The following is an 18,413-nucleotide window of genomic DNA, read 5'->3' on the forward strand; positions in this document are numbered from 1 at the left end:
TCTCTCTCTCTCTCTCTCTCTCTCTCTCTCTCTCTCTCTCTCTCTCTGTCTCTCTCTCTCTCTCTCTCTCTCTCTCTCTCTCTCTCTCTCTCTCTTTCTCCCTCTCTCTCTCTCTCCTGTCCCTCCTAAAAATTGTGTTTTGCTTCTAACCACTGCCTCATATTTCTCTGTAAGGTAAAATAGATTTCTATTCCCAACTGAGTATTTATGCTACTACCTCTTTGAACCAATGCCATTGAGAAGAAAGATCAAACATTGTCTTCCACCACCACACACTTTCCCTTTAATTATAAAATCTCTCCCTTTCATGCCTCTTTTATGTGAAAATAATTTCCCCATTCTTCCTATCCCTTCTCTCTTCTCCCAGTGCATCCTTCTTTCTTACTTCTTAAATTTATTTTTTAAATCACCCCCTCATAGTCAACTCACATCTGCACCCTCTGTCTATGTACACTCATTCTATCTGCCCTAATAATGATAAAATTCTTAGGAGTTACAAATACCATCTTCCCATATAGGAATGTAAACAATTTAACTTTGTTGAATCCCTTATGATTTCTCTTTCATGTTTACCTTTTTATTTTCTCTTCAATCTTATATTTAAAAATCAAATTTTCTATTCAGCTCTTGTCTTTTTATCAGAGATGCTTGAAAATCCTCTATTTCATTAGCTATCTATTTTTCCCCTGAAAAGATTATACTGAGTTTTGCTGGGTAAGTTATTCTTTGTTGTAATCTTAGCTCCTTTGCCTTCTGGAATACCATATTCTAAGCTCTCCACTCCTTTAATATGGAAGCTGCTAAATCTTGTGTGATCCTGACTGTGGCTCCATGATATTTAAATTGTTTCTTTCTGGCTTCTTGTAATTTTTTTTCTTTGACCAGGGAGCTCTGGAATTTGGCTGGGAGTATTCATTTTGGAATCTCTTTCAGGAGGTGATCAGTAGATTCTTTCAATTTCTATTTTACCCTCTGGTTCTAGGATATCAGAGCAGTTTTCCTTGATAATTTCTTGAGACATGATTTGTTATTTTTTTTTTTTTGATCATGGCTTTCAGATAGTCCAATAATTCATTCCTTAATTTATTTGCCAGATCAGTTGTCTTTCCAATGAGATATTTAACATTTTTTCTATTATTTTCATCCTTTTAACATTATTTTATTGTTTCTTGTTGTCTTATGGAGTCCCTAGCTTCCACTTGCCCAATTCTAATTTTTAAGGAATTGTTTTCTTCTGTGAGCTTTTGCACCTCTTTTTACCTTTGTCCATTTCCATTTTTAAGGTGTTATTTTCTTCAGATTTTTTGTCTCTTTTACTGAGGTGTTGACTTTTTAAAAATAATTTTCTTGCATCACTCTAATTTTTTTCTGAATTTTTTCTCTGCCTCTCTTATTTGAGTTTTAAAATCCTTTTTGAGGCCTTCTAGGAATTCTTGTTGGTGTTGTGTCCAATTAACATTTTTTCTTTGAGGTTTTGCTTGTAGCTGTTTTTGTCATCACTGCCTTATGAATTTGTGTCTTGACCTTCCCTGTCACAAGAATAATTTTTTATGGATAGGTTCTTTTGTTGTTGTTGTTTGTTCATTTCCCCTATTTATTTCTTCGTTTTTAACTTCATGTTAAAGTTTGTCCCAAGCTTAAGGTTTTTCATGTTGCTGTTTTCAGAGCTAGTTCTATGGGTCTTCAAATTTTTGGTCTTTCCAAGATGGTATGATCTAAGGAGAGTTGTGGTCATTGCTATCCTGTGTGCTCTAGTCTGTACCCAGGAAGGTTCTTGTTTCCCTGTAGCTGCAAGTACTGGCGCTCCTCTTGGCTCTAGAACTGTGATCAGGTCCCTTGCTCCCCTGAAGCTGCAGTGCTACTGTTCCTTTTGGCCCCACAACTGTGCCCTGTGTCTATTATACCCCTAACTGCTGTAATGATGGTAAAGTTCTTAGGAGTTAAAAGTATCATCTTCCTATATGGGAATGTAAACAGTTTAACCTTATTGAATCCCTAATTATTTTTTTTTCATGTTTACCTTTTTATGCTTTTCTTGAGTCTTGTGTTCAAAAATAAAATTTTCTATTCTTACTGTTCTGTGGCTGCAAGCAGAAGCGCTCTTTTCTGCCTTGGAACTGAGACCAGGGACTTACTCCCTTGTGAGCCCCCATAGGCACTCCTCTTTGCCCTGGAACTTTAACTCGTCCACTATTCCCCTGCTGTCATAAGCACTAATGTTCCTCTTCACCCTGATACTGCAACCCAGAACTGTGTATGGGCAATGCAACAGGGTCCTATACCCAGTGCCAGCATTGGGTTCCTTATAATCTCTTTCCAACCAGTTGCCCAACCCTCTTACCATCTGTGGACTGAGAAAGAACTGTAGCCACTGTTGCAGCAGTCTCCAGGGTCTGCTGCTGCCATTGGCGGGTGCAAGGGGCAATGTGGCCTGTGCTGCACTACAGGGCTAACTACCACCTTGTGAGACAGACCTTTTTTGCTGACCTCCTAAATTGTCTTAGATCAGAAAATTGCTTTACCCCAACTTTTTGTTGGTTCTGCTGCTCCAGAATTGAATTTCAGAAGTTATTTTAAAGTTGTTTAGAGGGGAATTTGGGAGAGTTCAGATGATTCCTGCCTTTACTTTGTCATCTTGGCACCACCCCTCTATTTAGTATTTAAATTCCCTTAATAATCTGTTCCAGGCTGCCTTTGAAAGATTATTTCACATTACTCTCCACATATTCTACATTGCAGCTAAACCATGGAGGACATTCTATGCTTTCCTTCTTTAGCTATATAATTTCTTAATCCCTAATCCTTGATTTCCTTGAATGTTTAGGTTAGATGACACCTCCTATTCAAGGTCTGTTTTGTTTCTGTCTCTCTTCCCTAATGCCTTGCATATAGTAGGTACTTAATAAATGCTTGTTAAATGAATGAATGAACTCTGAGGTCATGTACAGTTATCATATTATTCTTTGGCACAGTACCCTGTAAAAAGGATAGGGGCAAAGGTTTTTGAGCTCATTTATTTTCTGGTAGTTTTGTTTTAGTTTTTAAATAATTGTTAAAAACAAGCATGGCTTCAAGGTGAAGGATAAGGATTGAGAAATCAGATAAAATAATGAAAGATTCATGAGAAAGAGGTAATGTTACAACAGGGTTAGAATTGGGAAAGTGGTGATTGGATCAAAGGTACAGGTAGAAGGTATAGTATTGGGGGAAAAGAGGACTAGAATAAGAATTTATACAGTGATTGTTATGTGTCAGGTAAGGTGTTAAGTTTCGTTTTTTGTTTTTTTTTTTTATAAACATTATCTCATTTGGTTCTAACAACAACCTTGCAAGGTAGAAGCTATTATCAGTTCCATTTTTACAGTTGAGTAAACTGAGGTAAACAGAAGTTAAATGACTTGCCTAGAGTCACATAGCTAGTAAGTGTCTGAAGTTGGATTTGAACTCAGGTCTTCCGAACTCTAGGCCTAGCATTCTATCCACTGTGCTGCCAACTGCTTCAATTGGCAAGCAAGAAGTCCTCTTCTTACTCTTAGACTGGAGAAGAGATGAATTTGGGTAAGTAAAATGAGAAGGTAAGAGGTAGAGGATGGTAGATAAGGGAGCTCCCAATGGATGGCATCAATATTTAAAACAAAATAGGTGGTTACAACATTTACTGAGAGATTAGGCGGTCATATTGAGCTTTTGGGATAGAAGAGAAATTTGAAAAGCATTCAAGGATATGATTGACAATCAATAATAGATGAATAAAAGAATTTCATCTCTGACACTCATTAGCTGTGTGACCTATCCGGGTCTCAATTTCCTCATGTATAAAATGTGGGGGTTGGACCAGCTCGTATCCAAGCTCCCTTCAAGTTCTAAATCTATGATCTTATGTTCTCATCATCCTATTATTGCTATTAACAAGGGTTATATGTAAGATTGATTTTTTACTGTTCACAAATTATATCCAGGAATTAAAAAAGGAATAAAAAATTATAAAGTCACATTCGATTAGATTTTTCTTCCTCTTGCTCATGTGTACATTTCGGAAATAAACTGTAGTAGCAAATGGTAGCAAAGTCAGATTTGCCCTACTTTAATATTTGGGGAAAGGCAAGATGAGATCAAATCCGAAACTAATTAGAGAACATGCTGATAGTTAGGGTGTCTCTGCTGTTAAGTGATGAGTAGCATGTAAAACTGTTCATTCAATTAAATAATTGAATGTAAATAGAATCTTAATGGGATTTGTGTAATAAAATTGAAAATATCCAAAGGCTCACCCTAAATCAGAAAAACAGCAGAGGACAATAAAAATTAAAATACTGGAGAAGTCTTGGAAATTCAGAAAATAGTGAGAGTAGTTGATCAAAACCCTGTCAGAAGGACATAGAAATCTAATCATGATGAATATTATTATATAAAATCTCAGTTCTAAAGGAAGAGGTGGTAAAATGTATAATCTAAACAAAAGTAGAATACAAAAATCATAATTTTTTTGGAGTACATTATATACTATTGGCAGGCTGATTTCTCTTCCTAGGTGTAGTCAAGTTAGACTCATATAAAAGAGATTTACATGCCTTGAGCATATACCCACTGATAGTAAGAAAGCCATAACAGAGGTGTTATGAGCAGCAGGGAGAAATCAAGCTAAAATGAAATTGTCAGTGCAAAGGGGTTGATCAGCACTTGGAAAATGAGAATTATTCAGGATCATATAGTTAGTTAATAATGACCATATATTTAAAGCACACTATATGAGCACTACACTATTATCCTCACAACAATATTATGATAATTGATAGATAATAGGTAGACAGAAAGATTGATATAGATGATATGTATCAAGGGAATGACTGGAACCCAAGTCTTTGTAAGTCAGAGGGAGCTCTCTATTCTTTGTACAATGCTGCCTCTCTCTGAGTGAGATAGAAGACCTGTGTTTTTTATATTATTTATACAAATAAGGAAATAGAAGTACAGTGATAAAAAGTGATTAGCCCACAATGGTTCACTTTTTCATCTGTTACAGTACTACTCTCATGCTCTTTTAAAAAGTCATAGGATGGACTTCTGGGAGTCAAGATGGAGGAGGAAGCTGTAAATCTTTGTAACTCTCCCACATTCACTTCCAAACAACCATAAAATAGCACCCCCAAACAAATCCTGGAACAGCAGAACCAGCAAAAAGATGGGCAAAACAATTTTTTTTAGCCCAAGAAACTTGGAAGATCAGCAAGAAAGGTCTGTCTCATTCTGGTAAAAGGGGAGCACAGTACAGGACAGGAAGTGTCCCAGCAAGCCAGCAGCAAGCTCCACCTCAGCAAACCAGTGGGAAATCCTGAGCCCCAATGCAGCAGAGCAGGCAAACACCAACACCAGGACCCCCATATGCCTTAGAATATCCAGAAGAATGGGCAGACTCCAGCTCCCAGAACCCAGAACCAAGTGCTTCAGCATAGCCCTGGGCAAACAGGCAGCCTCCAGTGACCATACTGCTACATGTTTCAGTGCAGCCACTGGAAAACTCAGAAACACCCCACAGATCTTAGCATATGCCAGACACCAGTATTAGGACCCAGGACCAGCACAAGGTAAGCTGACAGACCCCTATGGCCTTCAGCAGTGCCAGCCACCCCCAAGCCCATCCCCTCAGAACAGCACCAGACAGGAGGGTCCCCCATGGGCCTCAGGGCAATATCAGTGCAGCACCAGGTAAACAGACAGGGCCTGCAGCCTCCGGCACAAAAAGCCTGAGAAAGTGTCCCTTCCACTCCAGTAGCAGAGCTCAAATTTAAAAGAAAGGGAAAGGCCAAAAAAGACAAACAAAAAACAGCAAATCAAGAATCTGAAACGTATTACGGTGACAGGGAAGATCAAGACACAAACTCAGAAGAGGACAACAATGTCAAAATACCTATGGGCAAATCCCCAAAGAAAAATGAGAAGTGATCTCAAGCCCATAAAGAACTCATGGAAGAGCTCAAAAAGGAACTTAAAATCATATAAGAGGGGGAGAAGAAAAATCGGGAAAAGAAATAAGTGATGCAAGAGAATTATGGAAAAAAGAGTCAACAATTTGGAAAAAGATTAACAATTGCTTAAAAAGTTGAATTGGCCAAATGAAAAAGAGACATAAAAATCAACTGAAGAAAGCAACTCCTTAAAAAGTAGAATTGGCCAAATGGAAAAGGATATACAAAAGCTAACCGAGGAAAACAACTCCTTAAAAATTAGAATTGGGAAAGTGGAAATTAATGACTCTGTAAGACATAAAGAATCTATGAAACAAATTTGAAAGAATGAAAAAAAATAATAAAATGTAAAATATCTCAATGGAAAAAATAACCAACCAAGAAAATAGATCCAGGAGAGACAATATCAGAATCATTGGACTACCTGAAAGTCATAATCTTAAGGTGGACTTGGGCAGCATCTTTCAAAAAATTATCAAGGAAAACTGCCCTGATAAACTGGAACCAGAGGGCAAAATAAGCATTAAAGACTCCACTGATTACCTCAGCAAAAAAATCCCAAAATAAAAATTCCAAGGAACATTATAGCCAAATTACAGAACTATCAGTTCAAGGAAAATATACTGCAAGTATCCAGAAAGAAACAGTACAAATATCAAGGAGTCACAATCAGGATTACACAGGACTTAGCAGCTGCAACATTAAGGGATCAGAGGTCATGGAACATGATATTCTGGAAAGCAAAGGAGCTAGAATCACCTACCCAGCAAAATTAAGCATAATAATTTGAGGGAAAAAATAGTCATTCAGTGAAATAGAAGGATTTCAAGTGTTCATAAGAAGACCATAATTGGGGGCAGCTAGATGGTGCAGTGGATAGAGCACTGGCTCTGAAGTCAGGAAGACCTGAGTTCAAATTTGGCCTCAGACCAAATACTTGACACTTACTAGCTGTGTGACCCCAGGCAAGTCACTTAACCCCAATTGCCTAAAAATAAAAAAAAATTAAAAAAGGAGATGATAATTGAATAAAAATTTTGATCTCTAATATCAAGACCCAAGAGAAGCCTAAGTAGGAGAAAAAGGGAAAAGAAAACCTAAGGCAATGGAGGTGAAGTTTTTACATCTCTATATGGGAAGATGATACTTGTAATTCTTAAAAATTGTACCACTAATAGTACAGCTAGAAGAAATATACATAGACAGAGGTTATGGGTATAAGGAGAATTTGAGGGAATAACATAAAAATAATTAAGGGACGAGAAAGTGGAGTACATTGGGTGCAGAAGAAAGGGAGAAGTAGAATGGGGTGAATTATTTCAAGTGAAGAGGCATGAAAAACCTTTTACAGTGGAGGGAAAGATGGGAGGGTGGGCCATAGGCATAGCTTCAACATTACTCTCATCAGTATTGGTTCAAAGAGGGAATAATATACACAATCAGTTGAACATAGAAATCTATCTTCCCCAACAGGAAAGCAGGAGAGGATGAGATTAAGTAAAGAGGAGGGAGGGAACTGACAGAAGAGAGGGCAGACCAGGCTGAGGTAGTAGATAGAAGCAAAACACTGTTGAGGAAGGAAAGGGTGAAAGGAGAGAGTGGACAAATAGGAGGAAAAATAGGATGGAGGGAAATACACAGGTAGTAATCATAACTATAATGTGAATAGGATGAACTCTTCCATAAAATGGAAGTGGATAGCACAGTGGATCAAAAACCAGAATCCTACAATATGTTGTTTAGAAGAAACAAACTTGAAGCAGAGAGAACACAGAATAAAGGTAAGGGCCTGGTGCAGAATGTATTATGCTTCAGCCGAAGTAAAAAAAAAACAAAAAAAAAGAAGCAGGGGTAGCAATTCCGATCTCAGACAAAGCAAAAGCAGAAACATCTAATTAAAAGAGATAAGGAAGGAAACAGCATTTTGCTAAAAGGCACCATTAGACAATGAAGTAATCTTAATATTAAACATATATGCATATACATATGTATATGTGTATATATATATATATATATACACATATATGGTATAGAATCCAACTTCTTAAAGGAGAAGTTAAGTGAGTTATAGGTTCATAGCCAAACAAGAGATAGAGAACATTATGAAATATAAAACAGATAATTTTGATTATATTAAATTAAAAAGTTTTTGCACAAACAAAACCAATATTAAAAGGAAAGCAGTAAGCTAGGAAACAATCTTTACAAGAAGTGTCTCTGATAAACCTCATTTCTCAAATATACAGAGAACAGAGTCAAATTTATAAGAATACAAGCTATTCTCCAATTGATAAATGGTCAAAGGATCTGAGCGGGTGGTTTTCAGATAAATGAAAGCTATCTATAGGAACATGAAGAAGTGGTCTAAATCACTTTTGATTAGAGAAGTGCAAATTAAAACAACTCTGAGGTACCACCTCACACCTATCAGATTGGCAAATATGACAAAAAAGGAAAATGATAAATGTTGGAGAGGATATGGGAAAATTGGGACATTAATACATTGTTGGTGGAATAGTGAATTGATCTAACCATTCTGGAGAGCAATTTGGAACTATGCCCAAAGGGCAACCAAGTTGTGCATACCCTTTGATCCAGCAATACCACTACTAGAACTGTATCCCAAAGAGATCATAATAAAGGGGAAAGAACCTATATGTGCAAAAATATTTATAGCAGCCCTTTTCATGTTAGCAAAATATTCAAAACTGAGGGGATACCCATCAGCTGGGGAATGACTGAATAAGCTGTGGTATACGAATGTAATGGAATACTATTGTTATAAGAAATGATGAATAGGCAGATTTCAGAAAAACCTGGAAAGACTTGTACAAATTGATGCAAAGTGAAATGAGCAGAACCAGGAAAATATCGTACACAGTATCAACAACATTGTGGGATGATCAACTATGTATGACTCAACAATTCTCAGTAACACAATGATCCAAGACAAGTTCAAGGGACTCAAAAAGGAAAATGCTATCCATATCCAGATAAAGAGCTGATGGACTCTGGATGAAGATCGAAGTATACTTTTTTTCATGTGTTTCAATCTTTTTTGTGTTTTCTTTCCTTTTGATCTGTTTCTTCTTTCACAACTGTGACTAATATGGAAATGTTTTACATGATAGCACATGTATAACCTATATCAAATTGCCTACCATTTTCAGAAGAGAGGAGGGAGGGGAGAAAAAATTGGAACTCAAAATCTTGTAAAAATGAATGCTAAAAATTTTCAGTATGTAATTGGGGGAAAATATTATTTAAAGAGTCATAGCATTTTAAACTTAGAGTTAGAAGGGACTTTTTAGTCCATCTTATTCAACCTTTTCACTTTATAAATGAGAAAATTGAGGCCCAGGGAGGTTGTGTCTTGCCCAAAGTCACATGGATAGCAAATGATAGAGGAGAAAGTTGACTCCCAAGTATTCTGACTCTACAGCTAGTGCTCTTTGCTACTGAACTACACAGGGAGCATCTCCATAGCCCTACTTTTGGCAGGTAATATGCCACACCATAAAGGTTTTGAACATCAGCCTGGTAATGGATCCTCTCTTTTTCATTTATTTGTATTTGTATGCCAAGTATCTGGCACATAGTAGATTCTTAATAAAAACTTGTTGATTGTCTTAGGGTCAAGGTTTAACAACAAGGTGATGATTTTTGGGGCGGAAACAGAGGAGCAGTTGGAAGGGGATGGCAACTCATTAAATTGTGGAACTATTTACTGAGACATGGGGGAAGCAGTATTGTGCTCCTCATCAAGGGAGGATGCTGTCAAACTGACTAAATAAGAAGCCTTTGAAGGATTAAAAACAAGTCACCTGCTAGCTTCAACTGGTCAGGCTTTAGGAAATGAGTTCCAGGCAGCTCTGAATCATGTAAAAGCTTTCATTGTGCCTGTAAATGTAGATATGTGTTGAATTACACATAACTAGGAAACCTGAACTCCTGAGCTTGTGACTAGTGTGTTCGTAGCTATTGATTGTGTGAGGTTAAGTGCTATAGTTGTCAGTGGGGAAAGAAAGAATTTTAATCAGGTTATCTGAAGAGACACTGTGCTTAGAGAGTTACAGTGTATGAATAATGTGGAAACTAATGGAGTTGCAAGTCAGTAAGGCACCATGGAGTGGGAGGGTTCTCATAATGGCTGCATGTGCTCTATCAAGAATAAAAATACTGCTAAGTTCTCCTGGTGAACCAGCTAGACCTATTTCTTCTCACTTTCACCAACCAATGGCATTGCCTTTCCCTATATTTTTTAAACCAAACATGATTGAATTGATATGGAGAACTCCCAGGGAGGAAAAACCTGCTTCCAATATAGATTCACAACTGTGTACTGTCTTAGAGAATTGTCTTGGGTGCTCATGGCTTTTCCCCAGGGTCATATGACCTATATGTCAGATGGGGGACCTATCCCAAGGCCAGCTCATTATCTACTATGTCATGCTGACAATGTTGTTGTTGTTGAGTCATATCTGACTCTTCCTGATCTCATTTAAGGTTTTCCTGGCAAAGACACTGGAGTGGTTTGTCATTTCCTTTTTCAGCTGATTTTAAAGATGAGGAAACTGAGGCAAATAGGGTTAAGTGACTTGCTCAGGGTTACAAAGCTAGTAAGTGTCTGCGAACAAATTTGAACTCCGGAAGACTCATCTTCCTGACTCCAGGCCAGACACTATCTACTATACCACCTCATTGCCCAATGCTAACAATTAAAGTGATGCAAAAGGTGAATAGGCTACTTTGGAAGATAATAATGTCCCTTCCCTACTCCCGCCACCACCACCACCCATTGGAAATATTTAAAGCTAATCATAACTATCAGGGATGTTACAAAGAGTATTCTTACTCTTGTACATGTACAGGTTGGATTAAACACTTTATCATGTCTTTTATTGCCTTTACTTATAATTAAATTACATGAACAAGGATCTAGGAGTAATCAAGTTGGCTCCATGGCTAAGGCTAATAGCGGTCCTTTCACTGGACCACCATATTAATTCCAAAAGACATTTATTAGAGCTCCAAATGATAGTCTAAACATCAATCACTTGAATCATAATTCGCATTTCTTAGTGCTTTAAGGTTCCCAAGTCACTCTGGTTACTACAATCCTCTGAGAAAAGCATTGCAAGTATCATTGTGCATAATGAAAAAAGTGAGAATCAATGAAAAAAGTTATCAGTGAAAAAAGAGAGACTCAGTCAAAGAGGTAAAATGACTTACTTAGTTTGCAAGGTTTGGAGAACCAGAAAATCCAAGATTATACAATAGTATGTCCCCAAATAGTGAGGTTAAAGACATTCATTTTTTCATTCCCTCCCTCAACGAGGAAATGATAAAATGGTGGAATTAATCCAAAATAATGTAAGCTGTTATATGCTGCCTGTCTAGGCCTCATTACCATCCAATACAGTACATGAAAAAGGCATTGAGGGTGGGAAGCTATGCTTGTGTATTGAAATATCTTATTCAAAGATATGCCCAGTGAAACAGTGGACACTAAGTCAGCCATTACCAACAATACTCAGCTTGCTAAAAGTGACACTCCTTTGTTTGAAAATATTTGGCTCCTTAAATTTCTATTCTTTATAAATGGCATAGGAGTAGTGTGGTGTGGTGAATGGAACACTGAATTTGTAGTCTGGGTATTTAGGTTTAAATTCTAGCTTTGCTACTGTGTTACCTTGAACAAGTCCCTTCTCTCTTAAATTTTGTTTTCTCGTCTATAGAATAAGGGGCTGGTATTAGATTATCATCAATGTCTAGTTCTAAATCCTATTATGTTCTTTGATTATGCACCCCAAATAAACACCCTGATGCCTATTGTAATGGTCATTCCAATTTTGGAACCTCCTTGGCACTTCCTGACTCATGTTATTTGGAGCCTCTTTTGTTGGGCGTGAGTCTAAGGTTCTCTCTCTCTCTGTCTCTCTCACACACACACACACACACACTCATATATGCATATTTATAAACATACATACAATCACCACCCCACTTACAAACTCCTTCCCCTTTCATAAGCCTCCTAAAAGATCTTCATTTTCATAAACAGAATGGAAATGTGAAGAATTAATTTTGGTCATTTGCAAAACAGCATAAACAATTTCTTGAGACCAGTACCTAGTCTGACTGCTAAAATCTAACCACTGGAAGTTTACATATAATGAACAATTCATCAGATGACAGACCATTCTGCAATCAATGCTTTGTCAGGACAGCAATCCTGAAAAAAAATTAAGGTCATAGCCCAAATTTCCCAAAGGAAATCTTCCAAAGCACACATAGAGATCGCCCTTGGAAATACTGAATTGAAAGCCATTGGACTTATGTGGCTTTTTTGTTTCCCATTTAGCTCTATAATCCTATGAGGGGAAATAATCTACTACAGCAGCAACCTACAATGCTGTTTAAATATATACTCACACAGCCCTTTATACTGCTCACAGGGCTTTTGTGTTTTTGAACTGGAACACTAGGCCTTAAGAGAACTCTAGAAATTATTTAATCTATTTTAATTTTAAATAATTAATTTTAAAATGGAGAAAGAGAACCCCAAGGAAACAAAGTGACTTTCCCAAACTGTCATATGTAGCAAGTAAAAGGGCTAGAATTTTAACCTAAGTGATACATAGGATCATATAATTAGAAGTGGAAGGGACCTTAGAAAACACCTATTCTAACTCCTTTATTTTTAAAGGAGATGGCACTAAAATTCTGTAGAGAGGTTAAGTGAGTTGTACAAGGTCCCACAAGCAGTTATTTCGCAGGGACAGGATTTAAACCAGATCTTCTCCACTCTAGCAATTTGGCCTCACAGTGGGACTGGAAGGTAACCAATCATCAAGAACTGACTAAGTACCTACTATGTGCCAGGCACTGTGCTAAAAGCTGGGGATACAAAGAGAAAAATGGAATGACTCCTGATAACAAGGAAATTGTATTCTATCAGATGATACAATATATACATATGCAAAATAGACAAAATAGACAAAATAAGCACAGGGTATAAATGTGGGATAGGGCAGGTAGGGTAGATAGGTGGCCAAGTGGATAGAGCCCTGGACTTGGAATCAGGAAGGCTCATCTTCATGAGTTCAAATCTGGTCTTAGATGCTTACTAACTGTGTGACCCTGGGCAAGTCACTTAATCCTATTTGCCTCAGTTCCTCAATTGTAAAATGAGCTAAAGAAAGAAATGGCAAATCACTCTAGTATCTTTGTCAAGAAAACCCCAAATGGGGTCACAAAGAGTCAGACATGACTGAAACGATTGAACAACATAAATATGGGGCAGCTAGGTGGTGCAGTGGATAGAGAGCCAAGCCTGGAGTCAGGAAGACCTGAGTTCAAATCTGACTTCAGGCATTTAATAGCTTTATGACTCTGGGCAAGTCACTTAACCCTGTTTGCCTCAGTTTCTTCATCTGTAAAATGAGCTGGAGAAGGAAATAGCAAGTCGATCCAGTATCTTTGCCAAGAAAACACAAAACTCCAAATGGAATCACAGTCAGACACAATTGAAAAATGACTGAACAAGAACAAAAATTTGGGGGGGGAGGATGAGGAGGCACTGGTAGCTCTGGTAAAGGCTTCATGTGTAAGGTCACACTTGAGCTGAAGCTTAAAGGAGGTGAAGGAATTTTATAGAGTAAGAGGTGAGGAGAAAATGCATTCCAAAAAATGGGGGATGGCCAGTTAGAAGGCAGAGGGCAGGGCACCTCATCTTACCCTACTTTATGGATTATAAAGCTGAGGTTACAGGCGCAGTCAGGTCCCAAGTTTGTTGACTCTTAGCCCAAGGATATTTTAACTACAGTTCAGTATATAGTAATATGTCTAATGCATTAGTTTTTGGAGGAGAGAGAGAGCACCATCTCAGTAATCATCAAGCCTGACCCATTTATCTCACAGATGACAAAGTTAGATTAAAGTGAAGTGACTTGACCAAGGTCAAACATTTAGTAAGTTAAAAATCTGGATCCAAACTTAGATTTATTGAATCCCAAAGAGAGACTTCTTGCTAGACACAATGCTGCTTTCCTAAGAAATAAATTTAGACCAAATTAAAGATGGACTGAGAAGCAATGGTGTCCTGCCTTCTTGAGGGCCACAAATTTCAGACCTGCCACACACATGCAATCAGATGACTAAATACTTTAATCAATATCGCACAGAAGTCATATTTAACAATCACAGCTGTGTGATATCTGGAAGAATTTTGTTTCCTCTTTGATTTTTTTTTCTTTTAAACAGAAGGAAGGTACATTAGAAAGGACTAAAATCCCTTTCAGTGAATGGTTTAAGGTTCTATGATTCTAATAGGTAATCTATCCTTCCCATCTACTAAGAAGAAGCATTTTCTAAAACATCTCTCTTGGGTTCTGCTAGGATAGATGTTAGTAAATTATGGGTATTATTAAGTTCCTCAAGTGGCTGAAAAAGACCCTTGAAATAAGCACAGGCTGATGATTTGTTATAGGTCACGTTCAATAATGCCACTGGCTCATGTAGTTCAGTTTTGAGATGCTTGGAGCTAGCAGTACCTAACATGCCAATAGTGACCCTATGGCAAATAGAAATGGGATAGCTCTCACCTCTAAGAAGATATTTCATTCAGAGTGTCTACAAAAGGGTCAGGACCAGAAACCACCAAAATCTGAACATAGTGGCCACACCCATTAAAATGAAGCTCAATCTTCCTCTATGAGGAACATAGGAATCATGGCCAGTCTTTCTAGTGTATTCATGCAGTGTAGTAACACAATCACATGTACAATCTTTCTGGCTGCATCTTATTTTAAACCTATTTCTTTCCTATAAAGCACAGAAAGCATTTTTCTTGGAATCATCAGTGAGGCATGTAGAACAAATAATATTATCCTTATCTTACCATAAAGAAAACAAAGGTTCAGAGATGTGAAGTGATTTTTCTAGGTCACACACCCAGGGTATGTGGGAGCCACAATTCAAAGCAAGGCCTGACTCTAAATCTGGTATTTGCTCTACTACGTTTATGGGACATTCATAATCATTCAGACCTTTAAATCTCTTAGCCTCTCCTTGGTTTCCATAACCAAAAAGTTTTCACAGTATTTATCCAACCCATTTCCCAGGGTAAAGGTGAAGAACAGAAAAAAGAGTAAAGTACCATATAAATCTCAGTTTTGATTCTCAGAGAGGAAACAGTGAGGTAGGAGAAGCACTGGGCTAGTCACAAGAGGCCTTTGGTACGAATTACAAGTTTCTACCAAGTCACTTCCACTCTCTTTTCTCCACTGTAAAGTGAAGGTATTGGACTGAAGTATGCCCAACATCCTTTCCAGCCATAAATTCTGTGCCCATCTAAAATGAATTCACCAACCAAAATCTAAAAATACGAATGCATTTTACATATTTCTCTATATCAACTGTACAAGCAATATTTTAGTTGTCCCCTTGAGTGAATAAGCAATTAAACCGTGTGTGTATATGAATGTGTACATACACGCTTTTAAATGTGTAAATACACATATACATACGTGTGTACACACATGTTTGTGTGTATGTATGTGTGTGTAAAATATATTTCCAAAAGTCTTACTGTAGTTTCAAGCTTAAAACTACACTAAGATTTGGGGGGCACCCTGTGTGTATACATATACATGCATACATGTAGACATAAGTGTATATACCTGTGTGTATATGCATGTATAAACATACATTTATATACACATGTGTATATGTACACATGTGTATATACACATATATGTACATGTGTTATACGTAGGAGTGGCAGTATAGCATAGTGGACAGAGGATCAGTCTCGGAGTCAGGAAGACCTGGGTATAAGTATTGTCTCTGACAAATACTAGCTATGTGAACCTGGGTAAGTCATGTAACATTCCTGAGGACTGGAAAATCATATGACTATAAATTCACAATGAGTTGCTAATTTGAATTGATAAAGTGAATTTCCATTTTGAGTATTCCCTATGTTAAAGAAATTATAGATCTAGACAACATAATACATATATATACATTTACATAGAAATACACATAAATATATACACATATGATCTTTGTAACCTTGGAGAAGTGCTAAACCTCCATTGTGTGTTGCATATGCATGTATGTATATACATATATGTACATGTGTGTACATGTATGGTTATACTCAAAATAGATAAAAGAAATAGAAAAAGGTCGTATATGTACAAAAAATTATATTGATCTTTTTTGTAGTTAAAAAAAAAGTACTAGAAACAAAAGGAATGTCTATCAATTGAGAAATGGCCAGGAAAATAGTGGTATATGAATACGATGGAAGACTATTTTGCTGTAAGAAGTAAGGAAATAGATTATTTCAAAGAGACATATAAAGACTTGTACAAACTGATGTTGAGTGAAGACAGTAGAGTCAGAACTATACCATATCATTAATATTACAAAAATGAACAATTTTGAAGACGTCTATTAAATGTTGAAAAATAAAGTGAGTAGAACCAAGAGAATTTATATTACAAGTAACACTGTAAATACAAATGCCTTAGAATACCGTGAGAACTATGATAAGTGAAATGACCATCTAAGATTCCAGAGGACCAATGATGAAATATCCTATACCTCTTCTAACAGAGAGGAAATGTATTGAAGAAACAGAATGAGACACAGATGTTTTTGTACACAGCCAATGAGGGGATTTTGTTTTGCTTGACTAGACATATCTATTACAAGGAAATGTTTTGTTTTTTTCTTCCAATGGAATGGGCAGTGGGGAAAGAAAACAGGTTTCTATTTTGAAACACTTTAAAAATGGAGAGGTTTTAGCTCTTTCCTGAGGTTACAAAGATCATCTCCAAAAGAAAGTAAACATTGATAATGGATAGGAAAATGGAAGCTGTTTATTGGTGAGCATATTCATTCTTATTTTTTTCCTCATCCTTATAATATACCATGTTTGTCAAATAAACAGGAAATGGGTGAAAAGAAACAAAACTGAGAGCCATAGCACTACTGTGCTGATTGGTGGGTCCTGCAATGGGGCAAGGCCCAGGTTATGTAACTATTCCAAGCCCCACAGACAGTATTATAGCCAGGCTTAAACTCTTCATCTCTTTGTTTTTGTACTGTCAGCCATGCACCCTTCCACTCTAGGTTCTGACCCAGGTAGGTGCGTCTTCTTTCCACAGGCAACACTATGCTCTTAACCCTTTTCAAAGGTGTTAGCACAATGGAATTTACTCTGCAGCTTCTTTTTTCTTGCCATTTATGGAGTGATGCTCATCTATTATAGCAGATTGTAAAGGAAGCTTGTTGGCCAGGGTATAATTTAGGGCCATGAACACAGGCTGTTATTTATTGTTGAAGTTTTTGGTTCATTTGGTTCAAACTAAAGTTTAAAGCAAAAACAAATAAAAAAGGTGGGGATAACATCTCTGATGAAGCTTGGGAAAAATAAAATCCCTTCAGGCAATGTCTGTCCAATCTCAATTTTATTTCAATTTTCCTTCGACTTTGAGAGCCTTACTTTTGTCCATGGCTATGTATGATTCCCTCTTGTTTTCGGTTTCTGTGAACATGTCATGCCATCAGCTGAAAGGACAGCCTGACCTGCCCAACAAATTACATGATCTTTGGGGCTTTTTGAGTGCTAATGATCCACCTGAGTTTACTCTTCAAAGATAACAAGTTCTTGTACTGTGTTGGGCATCAGATTTCAGGAAAGTAAGGAATTGGTGGAAAGAGCACTAGATTAAGAATTTAGAGATCTGATTTTTGTCCTTCCTCTTCTACTGGGTGAATCACCTTTGGTAACATCCTTTTATCTCTCTGGGTCTCAGTTTCCTCTTCTATAAAATGAGGATGGGTCTAGATGATCTCTAAGATCCTTCCTAGTTCTAATATTCTGTGGTATCACAAACTGGCATGTTATAGGGGGACAGGGAAGAGGAAATGCTCATAAATGAAAATTTACCTAGTCTAAAGCTTTTTTAAAGTATGAAATTAAGAAATTAGTTCTGAACTATGTAATTATCACGACCAATTTTGCCCCAAGAGAAGTGACAAAAATGTGCCTCCCTCCTTTCTTTGAAGGAAGTAGGGGAACAATGACTGTGCAACAATGCATATATGGTCAGAATCAGTAGATGCCTTGGTTTATTTGATTTGAACTGTTTTTTTTTTCTGTTTTTAATTTTTCATTATATGATTACTTGGTGGGGAAAAGGAGCTATAGATTTAAAAATAACTGATATAAAAATTGAAAATATCAATGAAAAATAAAGAGAAAAAAAGAAAATGTTGGTTTTGAGAATGAAACATTCAGCTCCTCCCTAATGAATAAGGGAAGCCACTCCATGGTTCCTATAGTTAAAGCAAGGGTTCCTGGACAGCAGAAGAAGATCCAAGTGAAAAGAAATAAGTGAGAGAACCCGTAAGTTTCAGAATAGTTAATGG

Source organism: Vombatus ursinus, unplaced genomic scaffold, assembly GCF_900497805.2.
Source record: "Vombatus ursinus unplaced genomic scaffold, bare-nosed wombat genome assembly UNPS02014841.1, whole genome shotgun sequence".
In the NCBI taxonomy this organism is placed as follows: Eukaryota; Metazoa; Chordata; class Mammalia; order Diprotodontia; family Vombatidae; genus Vombatus; species Vombatus ursinus.